At 41.7% G+C, this 19,153-nt stretch overlaps 1 long non-coding RNA gene across 1 annotated transcript; it reads left to right on the forward strand.

The window, feature by feature from the left end:
• Nucleotides 1–2,202: 2,202 nt before the first annotated feature.
• Nucleotides 2,203–18,258, forward strand: LOC121393351. The gene is made up of 2 exons (XR_005961006.1): nucleotides 2,203–2,562; nucleotides 17,951–18,258. It is a non-coding gene; the product is annotated as an uncharacterized LOC121393351 (long non-coding RNA).
• Nucleotides 18,259–19,153: the final 895 nt, after the last annotated feature.

Here is a 19,153-nt window from a genome sequence, read left to right on the forward strand (position 1 = left end):
CATTGAAGGCGTTTCATTACTCATCTGAGCAGCTTCTTCATTTCAACTGACTGGTAACAGAAGTTCTTGGCATTTAAACTCTTGTTATGTTTTGGGTAGCCGAGGATGAGTAGAGTATAACAGTGCTTTATTAGCAGGCTTATGCAGCCATTATACAACAGTAAGCAACTCTAACACCACAAGCTCTATAGAAAGTATGCACAGTATAAGTCTTGAGCAAAGTGACATCTACAGGCCATTTGTATAAACACCACATATTCCCCTTATAGTAGGAAAGCATTTGGACAACTATAATAAAGAGCAACAATTAAACAGTATGCATTTTAAAACAATATTATACATTCTTCACATCACAAAGTCCTTGGTCCATGCAGGTAGTTTTCTGATTCTCTCAGTATGCCTTATAGGTTCACTTTCTTCAGGCCTATTGCAGTTGACATCAGGAGCAGGAAAATGTCCTTCATTAAATAGAGCTTCTCCAAAGTCATATCTAACAGGAGCAAGATGACTTGCATTCGATATGCGACCATCAGACAGTTCATATGTGTATGTCCTCGCTGGCGTCTCACTTCATGTGGTGTAGTAAATTTAGATTGTCCTTGTTTCAGTAGTCCTGGTTTCTTAATTCTGACTAAAGATCCAGGCTGAAAGTATACTTCTCTGGCACCACGTTTTCTGTCAGTATAAGCCTTGCATTTGGCCTGTTGACATTTCACAATGTCAGCAGTAGACAATTTTGTAGGCACAGTATTTTGTTGAAGTTTTAAGTCTTGAGCACTTGAGAAAGGAGGCTTTGCCTCCGAAACATTGTTGGGATCTCAATAAATTTCAACTATTTAGCACGAATGCTTATGTGTGTGCCATCTGATTCTCTATTTGTGAATGAAGTTTTAAGTCTGCAACATGTAACTTCGCATCTGCAACATGTAACTTTGCATCTGTCTGCCATGTGATAATTCAGCTGGAGATGATTGGGTTGTTGCATGGCAAGTTGATCTGTAATTATGTAGGAACTCTGTTGTAAATACTTTCCAAGATTTCCCAGTAAGATTTGCTGTCTGAAGTGCTTCTTTCAGACTTCTGTTGAATCGCTCAATTTCTCCATTTGCTTGTGGGTTATAAATTAAAGATTTCCTATGCACAATATTCCTCTCTCTCAGAAAGGATTCAAACTCATATGAGACAAACTGAGGCCCGTTGTCTGATATTAACTCCTTTGGATTACCTTCTCTGCTAAAGACTGTAGACAGAAATGTTATTACTGTAGCTGATGTTATATGAGAAACAAATCCAATTTCAGGCGATTTACTGTAATAGTCTATCAAGGTTATAGCAAATCTACAGTCTATAGGAGCATCTGTGTACAGCTTTTGCAGGACATTTAACATAATTTGCAGTGTGTTGTGTTGAATTACAGTGAAAGCAGTATTTTTTATTTGTATTTGCTGCACAGTTTCACAGTGAATCCCTTTCCTGGACTGTATTTTGCCTGTGACTGTGCATTATTAGGCCACAGTTCTGAATTCACAGTCTGTACATTCCCAGCAGTTCCCTGACTGAGAGTTTTAGCCTCTGCCACTGCTGTTTCGATTTGGCTAGCAACTGTAATAGTCTTTGCAAGGGTTAAATTCTGCTCTAGGAGCAGTCTCTCTCTAATGCGAGGTGAGTTTGTTTTTTCCACTATTTGGTCTCTTAGCATTTCATCTGTTAGATTCCCAAACTCACAGGTAACAACCAGCTCTCTCAAAGCTGCTACAAATTGTTCTGTGGATTCGCCATTACGTTGTCCACGTTGGCGGAATTTATATCTTTCAGCAACCACATATACTCTTGGCATGAAAAAGTTCTTTATAGCAGTAAGAGCAGTTTCATAAGTCTCATCAGGTAATGGTAATGTATAGAATATATACTGTCCCTCTGCTCCTAGGCAGTGGATAAGTAAAGCACGCTTTCCAGCAGCAGAAATCTCCCCTTGGTCAGCAGTAATAATGTAATTTTCAAACATATGGACCAAGCAGTAAAAGGTATGGTAGGCTCACCAGGGTTTGGGAGAAAAGGTGCAGGCTGCTGCAGAGATAGAAGAGACATCTCCTCGCCAATATGTTATGTTTTGGTAGCCGAGGATGAGTAGAGTATAACAGTGCTTTATTAGCAGAGTCATGCAGCCATTACACAACAGTAAGCAACTCTAACACCACAAGCATGGGCGTCCACAGAGGGGGGCAAGAGGGGTCAGTGCCCCCCCCTGGGACCAGCAGACTGACCATCTGTTTATTCGGGCATTTTGTAATGTGGGCCGCTCCTGATCTATAATGTTCATTTCAAACTGTGGGCTCTAGGACCGCTCCTCCGTCCCAGCTCCCACTGTGGCTCCGCCCCTTCCACTCGTCTCCGTTCTCATGCTGTGCTGTGTGCAGGCCTGCCTGCCTGCCTGCCATCAGGGGGGAACAAGGAAGAAAGTTTTGGGCCAGGCAGGATTTAGGCTCAAAGGGGGATTAGCCAGCCCCCCTTACGAGCGTGGACATCACTGATGCCGAAGACGGAAGTACAGGAACTGATGTGGTAAGAAGGGGAAGCCAGCAGTCACTGTGCTTCTCAGGAATCTCTTTAGCCTGCACTCTGTCTCTCTCTACCCCTCTCTCTCTCTGAGTCTTTGTTTCTCTCTCTGTCCCTCTGTCTCTCTCTCGCTGCACTCTTTCTTTCTCTCACTGCACTCTGTCTCTCTCTGTGAGTCTCTGTCTCTCTCTGCACTCTGCCTCTCTCACTACACTCTCTCTTTCACTGCACTCTGTCTCTCTCTGCACTGTCTCTCTCTCTCTCTGTCTACTCTGTCTTTTTCTCTCTCTCCACTCTGTTGTTCTCTGCACTCTGTCTCACTGCACTCTGCTTCTCTCTGCACTCTGACTCTCTCTGTGAGTCCCTCTCTTTCTACAGTCTCTATCTGTCCACCAATGAAGTTTTTTTTTAACTTTTATGGGGGCCCCTATCCTAACCACCAATTGTTTTTTTTAACTTGTATGGGGGTCCCTGGTAACCAGTGGGTTTCTAGTGTTTGTTTTATCTCCCATGTTTGTGTGGCTTTTATTACTGTGGTGTTGGGTCTGGGACTGTCATCTAGATTATGTAGGTACCCAGCAGAATGAATTGTAAAAAAAGAACATGTGGCTACATGGGGTATTTATGCATGTACTTGCCCCTGTGCTATCTGTTTGTGAGTTCTGGGGGTATTTATACATGTACGTGCCCCTGTGCCATCTGTTTGTGAGTTCTGGGGGTATTTATACATGTACTTACCACTGTACCATCTGTTTGTGAGTTCTGGGGGTATTTATACATGTACTTGCCCCTGTGCCATCTGTTTGTGAGTTCTGGGGGTATTTATACATGTACTTGCCCCTGTGCTATCTGTTTGTGAGTTCTGGGGGTATTTATACATGTACGTGCCCCTGTGCCATCTGTTTGTGAGTTCTGGGGGTATTTATACATGTACTTACCACTGTACCATCTGTTTGTGAGTTCTGGGGGTATTTATACATGTACTTGCCCCTGTGCCATCTGTTTGTGAGTTCTGGGGGTATTTATGCATGTACTTGCCCCTGTGCCATCTGTTTGTGAGTTCTGGGGGTATTTATACATGAACTTGCCCCTGTGCCATCTGTTTGTGAGTTCTGGGGTATTTATACATGAACTTGCCCCTGTGCCATCTGTTTGTGAGTTCTGGGGGTATTTATGCATGTACGTGCCCCTGTGCCATCTGTTTGTGAGTTCTGGGGGTATTTATACATGAACTTGCCACTTTGCCATCTTTGTGTGAACTAGGGTTGCCACTTGTCAGACAACCGGTATTTTGAAGGGTTGCCCGGGTCAAATTAGGGAAACTGTGCAGGATTCCCTTGATTGACCCGGCGATCGGCTGATCGCCGTGGCATAGCTCCACCCCTTGATGGCAGTGACACACCCACCTATCTCACAGGCCCGCCCACAGATGCCTCCTTGCCCCACCCTGGAAAATTTTCTGCGGACACCCATGACCACAAGCTGTATAGAAAGTATGCACAGTAGTAATTCAAACACATTAGTGCAATGTAGCTATGCAAGGAGGTTATAATTGAAGTCCAGTTTCTCTAGATCTGCTTCCCAATGGACTGTTCTTAGTGGTTCTATACAAATCATAACTCTCCATATGGTAGGTGTAATAGTTTAGCGAAATGTAATTATTTTTATAGCAGGTTAAGTCTAGAGCACAGTGTGCTGGAATTGCTGACTATTAGGACAATGGGTGTTGCCATCTCAGAGCAAAGGCAGAGTGGAAGCCCTTCTTGTGTAGCTAGAGAAGAAGTTTGTTTTTAAAGTTGCATTTGACTAGTACTGAGCTTTCAGCACAGACATGGGGCAGTGACATAACCCTCTAGCAAGAACAAAATATAATCAGGAGCTCCAATTTCTAGCTCAACGTGAAAAGATCCAAATCTGCAGCAGAGGATTCCACTTTGGGAATTCCCTTTAGGCCAGTGATCCTGTTACTCCCCTAAATGAAAGGCACTTGGCACAGGATCAGCTTGTCGGCACACAGCACAGTTCTGAGTTAATGTGTCAGAACATTTTTAACACCTCTCCTGCCAGGGGTCTTCCACTTAATTCACTGTGCAGTGAAAGGATTAAAATCTCATGCAACAAACCACTGTCAAAATCAAATACTACAATAATGACCAATTCTCTCTTTTTTTGTGCTCAGAAGCTTCTTTTTACTCTTTTATAAAATGCTCTAGCCACCTCTCATGAGTCTATTTCCACACCATGTTGCAGTGCCATTTGTGGGCAGCAGATGGAAGCAGAGAGGGAATTTGGCCACAGGCAGTGTCTAAGCTGCTGAAAATGGGAAATTTAATCAGAGTCCCACCCAGATCTCTGAGACACACACTGGCAAAAGAGCGTGACCTATGCAGGCAGACACAATATGACTAATCTACACAGACTGTATTACTAGCACACACACATGCACTGTGTCACGTACAAATAACAATTGTAACAACTTAAAATATGCTGTTTAGCTTATTTTAAATTATCTTAAATTGTAACAAATGTATTTTAGTGCACCTGCCACCCATTTTGGGCTCCCTGCCAAAAGCCAATTACGTTTTAGAAATTGTATCTTTTTCTGGCTGTTCAGCGCAGGAAATCAAAGAGAAAATCGGGACATTTCAGTAACAATCCGGGACTGCAGGCTGAGCTGTCAAAATTGTGACTGTCCCGTGAAAAATGGGACAGTTGGGAGGTATGATGTACACACATACATAACACTGCCTTCATACCAAAAATTAGATTTTAACTCTCACATAAGGCATTAGGGATGGAGACATACCTTATGTGAGAGTTAAAAGGGCTGTTTGGCTTATTTTAGCCTGTCTCTCCCTAACCAGATTGGTTTCTCTGCTATGCTACATCTGGGGCATTTACCACTTCTGTCTGACCAGACCATGATGCCAAGCTATCTATTCACATGTGCCACCTACTTAGGCAATGTATTCCTGTGTGGGTAATATCTGGCTGGCAATGGGTACATGGTGCAGAAATACTAAAGTTTAGGAAGGGGGAGACATATAATCAAGACAGGAAAATAGAAAATTTGGGTATCGGGACTTTGCAATGGACATATAGAAGTGAAGTGTTAGAAGATCAAGTCTGGCTAAATAGTCATCAGGTCTGGCAAGACACCTATATGCTGTGTGTGTGTATATATATATATATATATATATATATATATATATATAATGCAATGCCGTTGGCGTCCGCACACGCTATACTTCGATATTCAACTTCGATATTCAACTTCCGGGTGCTGTGTCAATGTTGTATCATAGAAGAAAGGCTGTAGCGGCACGCACTCCGGTTCAATAAAATTCAACTTTTATTTATCTTATGTGATACATAATAAAAGCATCAACGTTTCGGTCAATGGTCTGGGACCTTTGTCAAGATGCATTAACTCATATATATATATATATATATATATATATATATATATATATATATATATATATATATATATATATATATATATATATATATATATATATATATATATATATATACAGCCCTGAGACTATCTATCTACAAGTTTTTATTAGTGTCGCCTTAGCACCAGACATATGAATGGAGTGCTTACTGTTAATTAAAAAGCATATACTGCCCAAAACCTACCCATTAGGCCCTGTAGGTTAAGAAACACTGGAAAATGCATTTGTAATTGTATGCAAATCCATATCCAGCAGGGTAGTGTAATGTAATATGCTGAAGATATACACAGCAGCACAGGAGAGAGCAGCTGAAGGGCACATGAGTAGGGCACTGATGTAGTCGGCATTCACATTTGTATTCTATCACCGTGAATTCTATAGTGCCGATTACTGATTGATCTATTACAATGGCATCTGAGGGAGACATAACTGCAGTGCTATGTTCATTGCATCATTTTTATGCTTAAAGCCTTCTACACAGCACCGGGCTCTTATGTTGCAGGATAGTCTAGCTTTTAATTATACGGGTTTCATGAAAAAGGCCATTACTCTTAGAAACAGCAACCAATTAGCTGCCTGTCACCAAACCTCCCGAATCCCAAACAGCTGCAGTACTAGCACAAAAATGGAGAAGATTTGCCAGAGGAAAAATGAGAAAGCACGACCAACTGGAGCTCTGTTCATACAAGGACAAGTTGATGTGACTGTGTGCGAGAGAGGTGAGCAGGATACAGTCCATGGGCTCCATGCACAACCAGAATGAAATCTTATCCTGGCCCATGGGTAATATTTTCAATGTGCCAAATTAGTAAACACAGACCAGGTTTTCTGCTTCTGTTTATTTATGGTTGGAAAATTTTGAAAATGTATTTATCTGAATAATCAATAGTGTGTATTCATTTACTATATATACTGTAAATTATAGTATGGAACGGGTCAATTATTAACATGGGACAATAGCACTAAAATGAGCATAAATGTTCCACGTATGGATGAAATTCCTTGCATCTAAAGATACTCCTTCCACTTCCATATAGGTGTGATCAGCACCCTGCACCATCCATTTGCACCCACTGACTTGGGGACACCCACACCAGCTTGTGTCACAGCCTTATGCCAAAAGAATCACATTTTAGTAAAATTGTTAATAAAAAAACATGGTGATCTGTGTCTGAATACTACACTTTCCGCAATCCTGCCCTGGTGCTGCCCCCCTCCCCAAGCTTACCTTATTGGCCGGAGGGGGTCCAGGGAGAGGTCCATGATGCTAATGGAGGGGGTTTGAAACACAGAATTTTTTGCCGCCCCTGATAACCAGTGGGGCGATGCCGCCTGAAGTCTCTCCACTCGCCTCATTGGTGCAGCTCCCCTGAGTTTGCTCAGTCTGTACTCTGTTCATAAATGACCCTTGTAATTTCATTTGAGTCAATTGATGCATATTTAATAGATATAGGTAAGCTGTGGCCCTTATTTTTCAACTAAAACTAGGGTCGGAATGGACACCAGAAAGAAACCCTAACTTCCCTTCCCAATCGAAGTTGCAATACAGAACAGGTATGTGCAGGGTGGACAATGATGACTGTGTAGGAGGCCCTGGGTTTGTTGGTGTGGGGGCCCCTGAGGTGGCAGCCCTGGCGGGCCCTTGACCCCCCCCATTTCGACACTAACTACAATTCTTGTCATTCCAGCAGCAGCACAAGGCTGTCTACTCCAAGTGCAGTAGAACTTTAACCACCCCTAATATAGAAAATGTAAAGGAAATCACTTTATCGTGGAAATTGTGCAGCCCTGGTCTCCAACATTTAATTATATTATATAGTAAGAATGTATTGACTACAAAACATAAAACCACCAGCACACAAGCTTTGGGCTCCACCTTACCCCCTACAACTAGACACATAAATGCGCACACCCCAACTGGCAAATAAGCAGTTAATTCTGATACATACGACAGATTCCACTGTATTTTTGCAGAATTTTATCCTTGTTTTAAAAGGATGGTGTGATAACATTAAATGTTAGAAAAAGGGAAAGTTTTTTAAATTATTAAAGGGGACCTGTTACCTAGACACAAAAATCTGTATAATAAAAGTCCTTTTCGAATTAAACATGAAATCCAATTTCTATTTTTTATTAAAGCATTCATAGCTGTTGTAAGCTCATTTAAACATCTCAGCTGTCAATCAAATATTGTCTGCCCCTCCTCTATGCCCTGGGCATAGAGGTGGGGCAGACAATTACTTTCACTTTCCATTCAGCACTTCCTAGAAATCGCTGCTCTCCCCACATTCCCCCGTTCTCTTCACTATTTAATTGTGTAGCCAGGGCATGGGGATGGACATCAGGTCCCCCATTCTGGTGCACAAACAAGATTCTGAGATGATGCAAGGCTTGTCTTAATAACGTGTCCATAAAATGGCTCCTGCCTCATTGCTATAATTCCCAGACTGAAGGAAGATTCAAACAATTTATATAGTGTAATTAAAGTTAATTTTGCTTGACTACTGTCAATAGGATTTTGAACAATTTTTTGCGGTGACAGTTCCCCTTTAAGCAATGGAGCAGGATTGTGACCACATGTCTCATACAGACATTTGCAATCACCATACATTAAACAAACATAAGGCATTTTGTACAAATTGTATTAATTCAGAATTCTCCTATTTTATTAGGAATTTGTACATTTCAACTTTTCAAGGTTATAACTGCCAAATAATTGGTGCATAGTGCAATGTAGCCACAAAGAGGGTCATTATGGGCATTCAACCATCAAGAAAGGGAGACCTGTGCTTACCTCCTATTTATGGCATGTGTGAAGTACAGGGCTCCATTTACCTAGAGCAGGTTTCACCACTTGCCTTTTTCCCCAAAAGTATGTGCAACAGGTATATTAACACTCAGCTCAAGTACATTCCATATATAAGCCTCCAGATATATAATGAGCATTTAGGGCATCTTCTATAAGATGTTAAAATGGGGTATTTCGATATGCCAGAACAGATTTATTATCTTCCCGATGACAGAGAGTCATACCATGTCTCTGAATGCACAGTAACACTTGTCCAGGTCAACATTATAATGCAAGGCTACGGCATAGGTCTACAACTGTGTCAGCTTAAAGAACGTATTTTAAGAAATATAAGATTAAATAAATAAATAGATACAGTAAATGGTTATACATACTATTTGCAAAGGCAATACCCCTTAATATTCTGGAATATATTCATACTTCAAATAAAGGAATGAACCATATAATAATGCCTGTATTGAAGAGAAAGAAAAGACTTTGAAGTTACTATAATGGGCAAGATGGCTGGCACCTGTATCCCTTTAGGAACAATTTGATCATCAACAGATATGAAGGCATTTCATAACCGGTAAATATATTGCCTCCCCAGACCTTATCATTTAACTAAGGACCTTTAGCTCTGTCATGTGAAAAGGGCATTTATTTTTCAAAACCATAAACCTGCTCCAGTGTGACTATAATGGTGCCAACATGAGAGCTTCATCAAAGTATGGGAGTTTGTCTCCTTGGCAAATTCACCCCAGCACCAGAATTGCCCCTTCACAAATTCAATCCATAAGCTGCATGACTCATTAGCAATAATTTAGATGCAGCCTATGTGGCTTGACATGAACCAGCGCAATGTATCATTCATCTTAATTAATTGCTAATTAACCCAGCAGGATGTGAATTCAATAAATGTCTGATTGAAGTGGTGATGTGGGAATCACACCAATATTCCGGAAGCCCCGGTGCATCTACCATAACACTGCACTCCTCTTTTCCGTTACGGCACAAATGCATACCCTCTGACAATACATTTTATATTGCCACACATCTAGAAAAAAAAGGAACTGTTCCCTTTGGAGTTCTCCAAATTCATTTGCAATAACAGTGCTTTAAGACGATGTCACATGGGGAATTCAAGGATCCGCACAAACACTATTATCTGCAGTCGGGGATGTGGCCCCTCTTTTTATTATACCACCAATAAGATCAACGTTTCGGGGGGTTCAACCTCCCTTCATCAGGATGCTACCTGCCAGGTCGACAGAGTACCAGCACCACCATTGCAGTGAAAGAGCGGTAGATATAACACGTCACATGGGGAATTCCATTGAAAGTAATGGTGGTCAAAATGCCATGTTTGACATTGCTCTCAGATGAAGATATCACTGTAAGAGGATAGTCTGGTTGCAATAGGTTAAAGTTAGCAGCCAGGGTTACAGTGGAACCAGGGGCGTTGCTGAGGTGGCTCTTGCAATGCCGCGTCCTTTCCCTATTACCTCTCCTGCACAGGGGTCCAGGGAAGCCCGTAATGCTAGTGCGGAGAGCGCAATTCTTAAATGTACCAAGAGAGACTTTTTGCCACCCTCAGGCAAGTTTTTCAACTCGCTTCATTGTCGCAGTGCCCCTGAGTAGTACACTGGCATAGCTTTTCCATTACAGGAGATGACACTGATGATTTGGATAAACAACAAGCTAAAAAGAAATCAGCCACTGGGTGGTGGAAAACCACCAATCTATCAAGAAGGATGAAGGAATCTGACATTGGTTGTGATCAAACTTAAAAGAAATGTAAACCTAAAAATAAAATTCTAATGAAATAAATGACAGGTATGGGATTTGTTATCCAGAATGCACTGGACTTTATAAGGGGTCTTTCTGAAATTTGGATCTCCATACCATAAGTCTACTAAACATTAAATAAACCCAATAGGCTTGGTTTGCCTCTAAGACAGATTGATAATTTCTTAGTTTGGATCAAGTACAAGGTATTGTTTTATTATTACAGAGAAAAAGGAAATAATTTTACAAATTTTAAATGTTTTAATTAAGATGGAGCTTATAGGAGATGAGCTTTCCATAATTTTGATCTTTCTGGAGAACTGTTTTCCAGATAGTGGATCCTATACAATTCTAAGAAATGTTGCATAATACATTTGTTTTACAGGTTTATTTGTAAAAGTATAAAAGTACTCAGACTCTGCCCACTCCCCGGCCAGACTCTGGCCACTGTGCGCCCCATGTGTCATGCTCTGCTTCCCCACTACAGGTAAGAGAGCGACTGGGGAAGGGGGGGAGGTTGGTCTTGTTGGCTATAGAGGAAGCAAACCTCTATAGTTACTCCACTGTGGAGCATATTCAGAGGCATAAATCTTCTAAACATCTGTGGTTGCCTTGGGCTGTAAAAGAACCCCAAAACATAATGTGTAGCATTTCTATCCTACTTCTTAAGCTTTAGTTCTTCTTAAATGTTTATTGGTAAACTAGTGACTAGGGCAGATTGCTGGACCCAAAGCACCTGAGCTGCAATTTCTACCATTTTCATTGAGTGATATTGCTTCAGAGGCATTGGTAAATTGGGTCTGTATAAGGAGCCATGACATTTTGCAGATGGAGCAATAAGTACAGGCATGGCAGTTTTAAGATACATGTAATGTCATGCAAGAGGAACTACTGAATCTGTCCCCAGAATTGCTAGACATTTTCTGCATCATCTTCTCTGTATCCTGGGACTCTGCATCACCATTCAAGGCAAGTCAGGGACACTTTGCTTGTCAATGTTTCTCCCGCCCTAAGGCTCCTTTTAAGGGCCTCTCCTATCTTTTGGGCTCCTTAATCCCCAACTAAATTTATCAGCACCTGCCGTGTGGCCACGACTGAGTCTAAATTAGAACTTGGAGCCATTGGGAGCACAGATCAGGTGTAACTGTATGTCTAGTGGCCAGGGAGATAGCCTGACTCTGGGGAGGATTGAAATAAGGTCCAGGTTCATAAGTATTTAGGTTTTTATTTGTCTCTTAGTTTACAGCAGGGACAGTTTAAGTTAATACCTGCAGGGAAAAAAAATATTGTGTATGTACATCTGTTTACAACTGTTTGCAAATATACAGTATATTATTACTGCTTTAATTCTGGTTATATTTTTAACATTGATTTCTGCAGAATGGCTCAATAATGCAATTGTGTTTGCTTGTTGTTCCACTTTTTCCATGTGCATGTTATTAGCTTTTATTTGTAACCACATATGTTAAGTGTGTTCAGACATGTTTCTGACAATGCTGCTACTTTTAACTAACAAGTCTACTGGATTTATTTTGGTCACTAGCGCTTCCCAATTTAGCTCCTGATTTGTCACTGTGATGCAACATAAATTCTTATGGCATCCACTATCTCCAGCTAGGGTTGCCACATCAGCCCTTTTAAACATCTGTAAAAGTCTCGTGTTGAACGGCTGTTAGATGGATTTCTATACGGCTGCATGGAAATGTCTCATGGACGTCTCTAAAATACAGACATGGGTGAAAACGATTATATGGTATTTTATCAGTCCAGATCCTTTTTATGTTCCAAATTTCTTACAAAGGAACAATTTTGAATTAATAGGTGTTAGTAGAATTTCAAGTCTTCACTAAAATAGAGAAATTTTTTAGAGGGGTCAGTGACCCCCATTTGAAAGCTGGAAAGAGTCAGATGAAAAAGGCAAATAAATAAGAAACTATAAACAAAAAGAAACAATGAAGACCAATTGAAAAGTTGCTTAGAATTGGCCATTCTATAACATACTAAAACTTAACCGAAAGGTGAACCCCCTCCCCCCGTTTAAAGGGGACCTGTCAACAAGACTGTATCACAAATGTATTTTTTAAAATAAATATGAAACCTCATTTTTTTTAATTAACATACCTGTTATAAATGTATTTAAAATTTTCCGCTGTTAGTCATAAAGTGCCTGCCCCATAGGCAATTATTTTCACTTTCTGTTCTGCCCTTCCTCACATTCCCCCTCCCTCCTCTCTGTCTTGATAGTTGTGTAGCCACTACATGGGCATAAGGTCCACCATCCAGGTGCATAAACCAGATTTTGGGATGATGCAAAAATTAATAATGGTGTTCACAAAATGGAGCTTGTCTATGTGCTCTAATTGTGTATTCCAAAAGATTGAAAGAAACATGGTTTAAGTAATTTATATAGTGCAAGAATAGTTTATTTTGCTTGACAAAGACAATAGCAAAGGATTTGGAATTATTTCTTAGGGTGACCAAGAATGGACCAAATTGTACTTGAGACCTAAATGTTCTATGTCCTCTGTTACTCCCCAAACCTTTCAATTCACTTCAAACAAACCTACCAAACCAATAACCACACTGCAAACCAGGTTTTTTTGTGGACAATTGAGGAACCAGAGGTCGCAGATTTATTAAACAATTAGAAGTCCCCGTCACCAAAAATGCGGCCAAATTACATCCATGTAATTTTAAAATATAATCCTCCAATGAAGAGCACAGAGCCTCCTGCCCTGCTCTTCTTGGTTTTGCTTCTCACCGCGCTCACTGGTGGTCCATGTCCACAGCTTCCACACAAGCCTGACCATAGATCACAGCCTGCTAGCCTGGGCATAGCCCCACCTTCTGGCTCTTTCTCCATCCTGCTACATTCCGCCAATAATAAAAAGAGGGGACAATCCAAACCTACCTTATCCAACCAAAACTCCTCTTAACCAGGGCCGGAACTAGGGGTAGGCAGAAGAGGCAGCTGCCTAGGGCGCAATGATTGGGGGGCGCTGGGCAGCTACCTCTTCTGCCTACCCCTAGACCGAACCCACCTGGAAATCTGTTCGCAGTAAGCGCCGCACTCTGAAGTGAACGTGAAGGCATTGACTGCTCATGCGCGCCAGGACAGCCTTTACTGCGCATCCGTGCCGGGACCGCCTTTAATGTGCATGCGCGCCGAGAATGAGCTTACTGCGCGAGTGATGGGAGAAAGGAAGGGACGAGCAGGCTGGCTGGGCTGCCTTGGGCGCCCGGCCTGTTTGGCCCGCCTCTGCTCTTAACACTTTTTTCCGCCATCCTTATTAATTCCAACCAACTCAAACTGCTAGCTGAACCTCTGGTCCCAACACCCCTTCAATGCCTCCTTGCAGGTTGGCATTAAATATATCCAACCCAATGTCACAAGTGCACTCTGTCTGGCCTATATGAACCTGCACAATCAAAATCTATTTCAGAGTGACTGATCACTGAACTCCCACAAGAGAGCACAAAGTGCGACACTTAGGGGCAAATTTACTAATGGTCGAATATCGAGGGTTAATTAACCCTCGATATTTGACTGCCGAATGGAAATCCTTCGACTTCGAATATCGAATTCGAAGAATTTACCGCAATTTGTTCGATCGAAAATCGATTTTAATCCATCAATCAAACGATTTTTCTTCGACCAAAAAAAGATTGCTAAGCCTATGGGGACCTTCCCCATAGGCTAAGATTGACTTCATTAGGTTTTAGGTGGTGAACTAGGGGGTCGAAGTTTTTTTTAAGAGACAGTACTTCGATTATCGAATGGTCGAATAGTCGAACTATTTTTAGTTAGAATCGTTCGATTCGAAGTCGAAGGTCGAAGTAGCCAATTCGATGGTCGAAGAAGCCAAATATAACATTCGAAATTCTAAGTTTTTTTTATTCTATCCCTTCACTCGAAGTAAATGGGCCCCTAACCGATTCACCTTCTAGTTATCTGCCCCCTTCCCTCTCGTCCCCACCTTATATCCCCCACTAGCCACCCATGCCTACCAGGGGAAGGGGGCCCTGCTCACACCTATCAGGGGTAGGGGGCTGTCCCTGCTGACTGGAGACTCACCTGCCCCATCCCCCCGTAGGTCCCAACATCAGCTCCAAGGACAATAGGTCTCGTGCCTCCATTTGAAGAATTACAGCCTTCTTTGTGCTCCCACATGTGGCTGGGATACCACAGGTGCTCATACAGTGACCACTGCAAACGATCTAGGGAAAGAGACTATGTAAGCAGGTACAATAGCACACACACACACACACATATATATAGTTGATCAATTCAGGGCCTTGCTGATGTTAGCATAAGGTGAAACAGATGAGGTGGCATGGTAGAAATCATGGTCGGACTGGGCTAAGACCCGCTCCCTGGACTGGCCTCCCCCTAAAGAAAAAAATTCGCAGAAACGAGCCAGTGTTCTCGCATGCACACGCCAGCTGTTTGCACATGTGCGCTGGGGGGGCTGCGGGAGTGTGGATGTCCAGAGGGGGCCCCCGGTGACTGCTAGGAGGGCCCTTGTTGTAGCAGCACCAGTGGGCCAGTAATGCTCCTGTCCAACCCAGGTTAGAAATACATGAAAAGACGAAGGCAGATGCATGCCTGGTGCATACTTCCATAAACATACAGATAGGACATTATAAATCATGGGTCCCCGTACAACAAAATTTTGGGGGCTCCCTGACTCCCAATTGTGCGTATATGTGCATATATTATATATAGACAAATCCCAATTGCCTATAGTACAGACTATCCCAAGAGGCATTCAAAAGATACTGTACACTGCCTTACCCACGGCATGCAAAGAGTTAAGGAAGGCCATTATTTTATATCTATGAATGAAGTCATCCATTAGCTTAGTTGTGTTTAACCATGCATGCTTGCGCAAGCTCTTCTCCACTTACTATAGGTAATTCCCTCATTGATTTCTGTTGAAAATGATGGATGTTATGGGGCCTGCTTGTCCATGTTTCGAATTCAGTACACAATGTGCTATTACTGGTGGAGTTCAGTTCCCGAAGGATTTTAATCACAGGGACCGAGTATGTGACGCTATTAACAAAGTGCAGTACACCCACTCATGTGCCAATCTTTTCATTTTGGCCTCAATCCCACTCTGTCCACCAGGACATTAAAGGGCCACTAAACATAAAATACAAGGAACAGAAATAATTCATACAGAATTAAAATGCATTTTGTATTATATCCAGTGGGTTGTGTAACTCATGTTGGGACTCAATTCCTTCCATTCCCTAGTTTTACAAACATTATTCCTCGAAACAAGTTGATTTTAAATATTCTTACAGTAAATATTCGTGCTCAGTAGTGAGAACGAGTAGCCAAATTCTATGCAACCTCAAAACATTTGCTGTATATATTCACACTCACACACACACACACACTTGAATTGCTGCAGTTTTGTCTGTTATTGTGCAGGGCTCAAATCAAACTCTAAGCAATGCATATGTGAGGTTATTCAGGGTGAGCAAATGCACAGTGCAGAACTCCCTGCCACATAGTAGTAATGCAGCATTGCACAAAGTTTACAGTTCTAGTTTTAACAATGGCAGGACCCAAGACAAAGCAGAATTATTGGGGTCCCATTATTTATATAAAATGTCTCTTCAAGCTGTTACTGGACTGGATAGGAAACTTCAGACGGTCCCTAACTACTCTGCAGGGTGATCATCATACTTTCAAATGGCAGAGGGGAGGCCACCCCACCTTACTTCCCAGAACTCTAGCAGCTTTGTTTGTTTCCCTGTAGAGCAGCTGGCAACTGTGTAGAGATTTGTATCCACAGACCCAGTGCAGTCTGCATATTCTGATTATTAATCAGTCTTGCTGTATTGGCTTCTATGGCAGAAATTATTTAACTTGTTCTGTTTTGATAATTTATGACGATCCCTAAACTTAATCTCTCAATTGAAGCACAGACCACACTGAGCATGTGCATAGCCTTGGTCTTGCAAAGATGTTTAACATAGTTACAAAATGGTAACCCCCTGCGGCCAACTTTGAAAGCATAAATCATTTGTTTAATTAGGCTTCTGGTGCAGTAAGTTCATGTTTATGTTTAGTATACAAAATACAGCATTTCTAGCATTATCCTATATTAGATTTAAGTTCCCCTTTAAGGGCCCCCCACTCCAGTTGCGAGCTCCCACAGAAGTCAAACCTGATGCCAACCCCCCTTCGCATCTTTTACCTTTTTCTTGCGCCTGCAGTTGGGAGTGGGGAGGGAGCGGGCCTGGGTTGGTATGGCCCACAAAAGCCGGGGCCCGGCAAATTCTTAAACAGGGCAGGGCAGAGTAACATAAAAAAAAACTCAAACTAAGTATAAAAAAAATGCATTTACTGTATATGCAGCTGCAGAATTAACATGTATTGTATACAAGACTATAAAACTATAAATAAATTTAAGATGAACCTCATTGTACAGACACATCTCCCCTCTAAGATGAAAATACAGATTGCTGCGCCGTACTGCAATGCCGGTAACAACCGTTCAATGTATAAATAATGCATGTAATATGTATATATTCTCTTAATAGCTGCATACTGGCAAGAAGATAGATAATGTTTCCATTTGGCAGACATTAGAGACAAGCTTTATTAGCTCTCTAAATCCTCTAATTTGTCTAGGTTTACTGGTGTTAACGAAAAGAACTTTGTAGCTATTAAACCTCTCGGGGGTTGTGCTGACAATCAAATAGAAGTGCTCTCTGTTTTACGTTCCATACAATGTTCAGTATAAAGTCTCATTTACAAATGCAAGTGCAATATGCAGAGTGCAAAAACTCCTGCAAATCAGCATGTTTATTTTACCCACAATGCAGAGTTTTCCCCAGAAAATCATGGGCATATTGTGGTAAATGAACTTCCAACTGACTTTATTAACATTAACATGTATGTATAGCGCGCCAACATATTGCGCATCATTGAATGCACTTATGGCATTACCAAAAAGCCTGCGATTCACTAGGTACATGTTGTGTGTGTAAGTGCAACACAATACAGGAGCCCTGGAAGTACCACCTCATTAAGGCAGGTGTTACCTCCAGTGTTCCCTTGTGTTCATGTACATTAGGAATCTAATTACAGGTATGGAACGTGATAATCAGAATGCTCAGAACCTGGGGTTTTCCGAATAACAGATCTTTCCTTCATTTGGATGTTGTCTACTAGAAAGTCTACTAGAAGATCATGTAAACATTAAAGGAGAATTCAACCTTAAAGTAAAAAAAACCTACCCCCCTACCCTACATAGACCCCCCCCCCTCTCTCCTCCCCCCCAGGCTAGCTGCTACCCCGGGCAAATGCCCCTAACTCTTTACTTACCTCTCTATGCAGATTCTGTCCAGCGGAGTTCACAGCAGCCATCTTCCGGCTCTTCGGTAATCTTCGGAATGAGAGCGGCCGTGACTTTCAGGACATGTGCAGTGGTCTCGAAACAGAAAATTGCTCCAACTGCACAAGCGCTGATACACCACTTTCTTCCCGAAGATTAGGGAAGAAAATCATATGGCGCCCAGAATATCACTCTCTATAGCATACTAAAAGTTAACTCAAAGGTGAAAACCCCCTTTAATGATGGAATCACATGCATTATTGCTTTTATAAATAAGTGTAATCCTGAACTAATAAATGTATTAACTGAAGGTGCTGTTTTGCATGAATAAATGTCTTTCTCCACTCCTGAGACTTGTACTTCCTGGGGAGGAGGAGGGAGGGGGTAGGGTTTTTTTTTTTTACTTTAGGGTTGAATTCTCCTTTAAGTGCTATTAATATAAAACAAGGCTGTTTTTTAAGTGGCCCATGGTTTTTACGGGTAATTGCAATTTTGTTGGTGTAGGTTTTATGTTTTGTTCTCAACTCCTCCTTTCTCTCTTATAAATGTAATAAATGGTTTGAAGGGAGAAAAGAGTCTGCAAAATATCTAACAACCCCATACAAGTCAATGTGTATTTTGTGTGGTGTGAAAACAACAGACAGAGATTGTTCCAGTGCATTAGTGATGTGCGTGCCGACCCGATACCCGATACCCGCGGGACCCACGGGTCGGGCGGGTTCAGGTCGACCTCGCATTGCTCCTCGCGGGTGGTGGGCGGATGCGGGTTGAGCTCTTGTCCTGCTCTCCCCGCCACCTTCAAATGCCGGCTTCCGACTTCCAGGTTCCAGTTTTATAGTCTTGCGTCTGCTCGACCCTTTTGTGACGTCATTGTGACATCATCGGCAGGGCGGGTCGATAATAATATAATAATAATTATAATTGGGTGAGGGGTATTTTGCCATTTTTTATTTTAATCCTTTCACAAATATGATCCAAAATAAAATACTATAGCAGAGAGTTCATTACAGCAATGACTACTTACAGAAAGGAAAATATAGGAGACATTGATTTTAGGACAGTCAGTGCGATTAAGAAAATAATTTCCAGGACATTATATGATCAATCAAACCATTTTGTCCTTTACTCTTACACCTTGGATGGGAAGTCATAAAAAGTTTATATGTCGCTGAATAAATATAGCATAAAAACGAACATGTGTGAGG

Source organism: Xenopus laevis, chromosome 4S, assembly GCF_017654675.1.
Source record: "Xenopus laevis strain J_2021 chromosome 4S, Xenopus_laevis_v10.1, whole genome shotgun sequence".
Taxonomy (NCBI): Eukaryota; Metazoa; Chordata; class Amphibia; order Anura; family Pipidae; genus Xenopus; species Xenopus laevis.